Source organism: Myotis brandtii, unplaced genomic scaffold (genome assembly GCF_000412655.1).
Source record: "Myotis brandtii unplaced genomic scaffold, ASM41265v1 scaffold314, whole genome shotgun sequence".
NCBI lineage: Eukaryota > Metazoa > Chordata > Mammalia > Chiroptera > Vespertilionidae > Myotis > Myotis brandtii.
In genome coordinates this window covers 2988253-2993792 of record NW_005362033.1, presented here as the reverse complement: position 1 = coordinate 2993792, position 5540 = coordinate 2988253, and the positions used below count along the sequence as shown (strand labels likewise).

Sequence of the window (5540 nt, the reverse complement as noted above, 5' to 3'; positions counted from 1 at the left end):
CCGCCCCCGCCCCCCTCCGCAGACTACAGTCTGTCCCAGGGCAGGGACCTCTCCCTTTGGTCTGCCACTATGTCCTAGCACCACCTTTTCAGCATGAAATGGGGGCCTGGGGACTCGCTGGCAGGCACATGGGAGAGTTGAGAGTCACCAAGGCAGTACGTGGCCTGAGCAGTGGGGAAGGGGAGAGGACTGGCTGGCAGGTGGCTGGATACACAGGAAGGGAAAGACCGCCCCCCTTTCTCCAGCCACCTTTGGTAAACACCTTTCTTCATGAAGGCATCGGGTGAATTTGTCTAAACAAGATTGTAGTACAATGCCAGGGATCTTTTTAATTAGCCTGAGCTTGCTTACTTATTTTATCTTTTAGATTTAATTGTTGATAGATATTTATTGCCATTTTATTGTTCATATACTTTTTCTTCTTCTTCTTACAGAAAACCCTTTAGCATTTCATATAATACTGCTTTGTGGTGATGAACTCCTTCAGCTTTTTGTCTGGTGAGATCTTTATCTGTATTTTGATTCTAAATGAGAGCTTTGCTGGTTAATCTGGGTTATATGCTTTTCATCACTGTAAATATTTTGTGCCAATCCCTTCTGGCCTGCGAAGTTTCTGTTGAGAAATTAGCTGGCAGACTTATGGGCACTTCCTTGTGGGTAATTGCTTTTCCTTTGCTGCTTTACAATTCTCTCTTTGCCTTTAACCCTCTGCATTTTAATTATGATGTGTCTTGGTGTGGGCCTCTTTTGGGTCCTCTTGTTTGAGACTCTGCACTTCCTGGACTTGTATGTTTACTTCCTTCACCAGATTAGGGAAGTCTTTTGTCATTATTTTTTCACATAGATTTTCAGTCCCTCGCTCTCTGTCTTCTCCTTCTGGCACGTCCATGATGTGAATGTTGGCTTTAAGTTGTCCCAAAGGCTTCTTACACTATCCTCATTTTCTAGATTGCTTGTCTCTATTTTGTTTAGTTATTTTTTTTTGTTCCATTCTTTCCTTTGGGATATATTTCTTTGTTTCCTCATTTTGGCAGCCTCCTGTGTTTGTTTCTGTGTATTAGGTAGAGCTGCTATATCTCTTAGTCTTAATAGAGTGGCCTAGTGTCATAGGTGTCCTGTAGGGTCTCATGTACAGCCTCCCCACTCACCTGAGCTGGGCACTCCAGGTGGGCCTTCCAGGTGGGCTGTGTATACCCTCCTTTGTAGTTGAGCCTTGATTGCTGTTGACATCTCAATGGGAGGGATTTACCTCCAGGCCTGTCAGCTGCAAGGACTGGCTATAGCCACTGACCACTGACCTCTGGAGGAACAGCTGTGCAGGGGTCCACTCAACAGAGCAGGCCTTGTTTCTGTGGGGCTCTGGTGCCCAGTGAGTCTGTCCCTTGAGTGTGTCACTTGTGGAGGTGGTTGGGTGGTGGTACTTTGACATGATCTGAAGCTATCCACTGGGTGTGCTGGCTCTGGGACATCCCTGGAGGTGCAGACCAAGGTCAGCCACCACCTGTGTTCTCCCTGGGGTTACCCAGCATGAGCTACAAAGTGATATGCAGGTGGTTGTTACTTGTGCTGGTCTTGGAGGTGCCTAGGTGAAGCCAAGATGTGAGCCAAGTCATGGGACCACTTAGTAAGAGGTATAGGATTGTTGAGACCAGATACTGCTTGTTTGAGAGATTTTAGGAAAATCTGAAGCAGGAGCCAAGAGAGGCTATTTGTATGAAAAAGCTACTGGAAATACAGCTTGGGTGTGCCCACAGTTAGGTAGGGCAAGGTCACAGGGAATCACCAGGGCAGGGCAAGCATTGTGAGCCAGGTTGATGGAGACTCAGATATGGCCTCTGCCTGCTGGCTCTGTGGAGGAGAGCTCAACAAAGGAATAATGGCCCCTGCCAGCACTTCTGCTTGGGAGAAAGCTGCTCCCCGCAGCTCTTGCCCTAATGCTGGGGAATTCAGTTCCTCCTCTATGTCTCTGCTGCCTTTCAAGCTGCTGCCTCAGGGCTGGAGCTCAGAGTGAGTGGGTCCTGTCTGTAAGTCCATGCATTGGCCCTTAGGGAGGAACTGCCTGGGACTCCTGCAGCATCTGTTTTCCTCAGTCACAGTCTCCATTGGTTTTAGCAGCTAGAAGTTGTGGGGATTTCTCTTCCTGGGACTGGAACCCTGTGTGTGGGGCCTGGTGTGGAGCTGGGACCCCTTTTTCCCTCAGGGGAGGCCTCGACAGCCAAGATATCCCTCCCGATTTTTATCTGCCACATGCGGGTGTGGGACCAGCCCACTCCGCATCTCTGCTCCTTCTATCAGTCTCAAGGTGGCCTCTTCTTTAATTCCCTAGTTATAGGACTTCCATTCACCAGTTCTGAATGATGGTTGTTCTGTAGTTTAGTTGTAATTTTGATGTGCTTGTGGGAGGAAGCAAGCACTGTGCTTACCTATGCAGCCATTTTGACTGGAAGTCTGAGTTCTTTTATTTTGAAGGCTTAAAAATGTTTAGAATTCTATATTCTCCTCATAACATATCAGTGGTAATTTTTTAAAAAATATATTTTATTGATTTTTTACAGAGAGGAAGAGAGAGGGATAGAGAGTTAGAAACATCGATGGGAGAGAAACATTGATCAGCTGCCTCCTGCACACTCCCTACTGGGGATGTGCCCGCTACCCAGGTACATGCCCTTGACCAGAATCGAACCCGGGACCCTTCAGTTCGCAGGCCGACGCCCTATCCACTGAGCCAAACCAGCCAGGACCATATCAGTGGTAATTTAATATAAAAATGGTGACTTTTCCCCAAAACAGTCTTTGAGTAAAATCAACATGCCAGGACGGTGCATCACATTGTGAATATTTCTTTCTTCTCTGTGTCCAGCGGCTAGAGAGCGGTCCGGTTTCTGAATAGGGGCAGCTGGGGATTGAGAAAATGAAAGAAAGAGACAGACACAGAGATGGAAGGAAAAAGCTGGGGCCGGGTGGGACCACTGTCCTCTGATGAAGAGACAGGGACAGGGACCCAGAGCCAATACAGCGTGTTTATTTTATACAGCAAAAAACAGGAAGTTTTACTAAAAGTCAAGACAAAGGAGATTATGTGCATTCTTGGGTGGGCCTGAGTCCTATTCATTCCTGGTGCTTGGCTGGATTTAAATAACAAAACCTATCCCCTGGCACCTGGGCTGAAGGTCAAGCTGACAACACTCCTGCCTTTTGGCAAAGCGTGTTTCCAAGAGGTGGCTTTGCCAACGCCACTGGATTCAGCTGACGATAATTAAAGAAATGCCCATGTGCCTTCCCAGGTGCTCTCTACATCACATCATCATAAAAACATGTCCCTGTGGTGCTGAGAACCGCAGGCTGGGCCCTCAGGGGAGGGCCTGGCCCAGGAAGCACCGCAGGCAGCAGGTGGGCAGGGCACACTGCACACTGTGACTAAGAGGCTCTCTGTGGGGAATGTGGGAAGCCAGCGTTGGAGTCCAGGACCGCTTGCTGGCCTTCCAGTCCCCCCAGATCAGTCAGCTGGGAGCCCACAGATTTCACTGTCCGGGTCCTTAGGCCCAGTCTGCAGACAGTGGAAACCTGTGACCAGCAGGGGTTTCCCTTTCCCTCAGCGTGGCCCACAGAGTGTGTTATTAGGCCTTTGCATTTTTGCTGACCTGATAGGTGAGAAGTATCTGAATTTAGTTTTACTTCGCATTTTCTTATGAACAGGGCTAAATATGCTTTAAAATCCGATTTGTATTCCTTTTCCTGTGAATTGCCACAGTGCAGGGTCTGCAGCTGCTGGGTCTCACTGCAAATGTCATGCAGCTCTTCTGTGCCAGGTGGTGTCCCAGGTGCTGGGGACAAGAGGGAGTAAGACAGACTCAGCCTGGGCCCTATAGGAGCCCACATTCTGGTAGGGGAGGGGGGTCAGAAACAGAGGAATATACAAGATGACAGGCATTGATAAGTGCCAGGAAGAAACGCAGAGCAGGGGGAGAAGATGGTTGCCAGTGACGGCAGGCGCTATTCTAGGAAGAACAGTCAAAGAAAGTCTCTTTTGAGTAGGTGACCAAGTTAAACAGATGATCTGAAAGATAGGAGAGGGAGCCCCAGGAAAATGTCGGGGAGAACCCGATGGGCTGGGAACAGAATGTGCAAAGTCCGTGGGGCAGGAGCAAGCTAGTTGTGTTGGGGTGCAGGGCAGGGCAGGTGTGGTCGTGTGTTGGGGATGAGGCGGGAAGCCAGTGTGAGCAGCAGAATGCTCGAGGCAGCTGGCTGCTGGAAGAGGTGGGTGGGTAAGAACCTTCTCAGAGTTAATTGGAGGGTTCTGAACAATGTCCCATTTACATTCTTAACATTCTTTTTGGAAGTCCAGTGATTGTAGAGGGACAAGAGTGCACACATAAAATAAAATGAAAATAATAAAATAGCTCAGCAAAGAGGTCCCTGCAGTTGCTCCGAGGAGCGGTGAGGAAGCTCAGACAGGAGCACAGGAGAGGGGGGCAGGTTTGGAGCAGGGCAGGGGCAGGGAGTTGGAGAGGCACCGGGTGGAGGGGTGGACTTGCCCAGAGCATCCGTGAGCCCTGGGCCAGCTGCTGATTTGGAGGAGGCAAGGGGGTCTGGAGCCAGAAGAAAAGTAGAAGAGCGAAGGGATGGGCCAGGCTGTGGGCAATGCGGGAGCAGCTGTGGCATCCCTGGAGGCCAGTGTTCCCACAAAGAAGCCCTGGCAGGTGCGGCTGCCCTGCTGAGAGGCCGGGCGAGATGAGCACTGAGAACCGAGCTGCTGACGGCTATCCCCAGTGGCTCCGGGGCGGGCGGGACCGAGGCTGACAGAGGTGAGGAAGGGAGCACGTGCGAAAAGGAAGCAAGGCCAGTGAAGACCCGGCCTTGGAGGAGTTTTGTCTAAAGGTGGACCCAGAGGAGGAGGACCCCCTGGAAGGCTGTGGGCTTAGGGAGGGCTCCCCATTTTCATTTTTTCTACAGGATGGAGAACACGGCCCATTCACCTGAAACAAGGGGGACCTGCAGATGTGGGCAGGGAGCGGCGGGAGGGGCAGGTTACTGGGCGGGAGGCCGAGGCTGGGGCTGGAACCCCAGGCTCCTGAGCTGGGGTGGGAGGAGGAGATGCAGGCAGAGGGACCTGGGGCCTGGGGCAGGTGTTGGGCAGCACCAGTGCACACAGCTTTATCCTATCTAATAAAGAGGGAATATGCTAATTGACTGCCCCACCCTCAAAGATGGCAGCGCCCACAAGATGGCCGGCAGGAGGGGGCAGTTGTGGGCGACCAGGCCAGCAAGGGAGGGCAGTTAGGGGCAACCAGGCCAGCAGGGGAGGGCAGTTGGGGGTGACCAGGCCTGCAGGGGAAGGCAGTTGGGGGGGACCAGGCTGGCAGGGGAGGGTAATTAGGGGCGACCAGGCTGGCAGGGGAGCAGTTAGGCGTCAATCAGGCTGGCAGGGGAATAGTTAAGGGGTGATCAGGCTGGCAGACAGAAGCAGTTAGGGGCAATCAGGCAGGCAAGCAGACGAGTGGTTGGGAGCCAGCAGTCCTGGATTGTGAGAGGGATGTCCG

The 5540-nt window shown here is 51.6% G+C and overlaps 1 pseudogene; it reads left to right on the top strand.

Moving 5' to 3' along the window:
- The window catches only part of LOC102260633, a 27016-nt pseudogene that overhangs the window by 7705 nt on the left and 13771 nt on the right, over window positions 1–5540 (top strand).